Below are 523 nucleotides of genomic sequence, written 5' to 3'. Positions count from 1 at the left end.
TTAGTCATAACAGAACCAACCGCTTGCATCACCGAAAGAGAAGTGAAGTTCTCAGATGGTATTAGTTCAAATCCCTGAAAAAAAAAAAAAAAACGCACAAACATCATCCGTACTGATCCAGATTTGTGAAATTTGTGACTCAGTGATCATCATCCCTCACACAACACAAGAGAAGTTATACTGTAATATATTACCTTCCACTGCCTAGCCTTCTCTAATTCGATAATATCAGCGACTTCGGGATCGATTTCGTCTAGAGATGCGTTGAGTTGCTTAATCCACTGGATAAAAGGGAAACAAAATAAGACGTTTGTGAAACTATATATTACGATGATGCATCTCTGATCTAAGTTGATGTATTTACACTGGAACGAGATTTCTCGGAATCCGCCATAGCTGAGGCTGATAAAGAAGACTGAGCATACGAAAAAACAAAAAACAAAACAAAAAACGGATCAGAATCAAACAAAAAGGAGATTGAGAAACATAAAGCGTATTGTGATAAGATTTTTACCATGAAACG

The 523-nt window shown here is 36.7% G+C and overlaps 1 long non-coding RNA gene across 1 annotated transcript; it reads right to left on the bottom strand.

Annotated features, from left to right (window-relative positions):
- On the bottom strand, positions 1-419 carry LOC104774842. The gene is made up of 3 exons (XR_765539.2): positions 365-419; positions 195-281; positions 1-74 (listed from the first exon to the last, which is right to left on the bottom strand). It is a non-coding gene; the product is annotated as an uncharacterized LOC104774842 (long non-coding RNA).
- Between the last annotated feature and the right edge of the window lie 104 nt (positions 420-523).

Source organism: Camelina sativa, unplaced genomic scaffold (genome assembly GCF_000633955.1).
Source record: "Camelina sativa cultivar DH55 unplaced genomic scaffold, Cs unpScaffold06083, whole genome shotgun sequence".
Lineage (NCBI taxonomy): Eukaryota > Viridiplantae > Streptophyta > Magnoliopsida > Brassicales > Brassicaceae > Camelina > Camelina sativa.
This window is presented reverse-complemented; position numbering and strand designations above follow the sequence as displayed.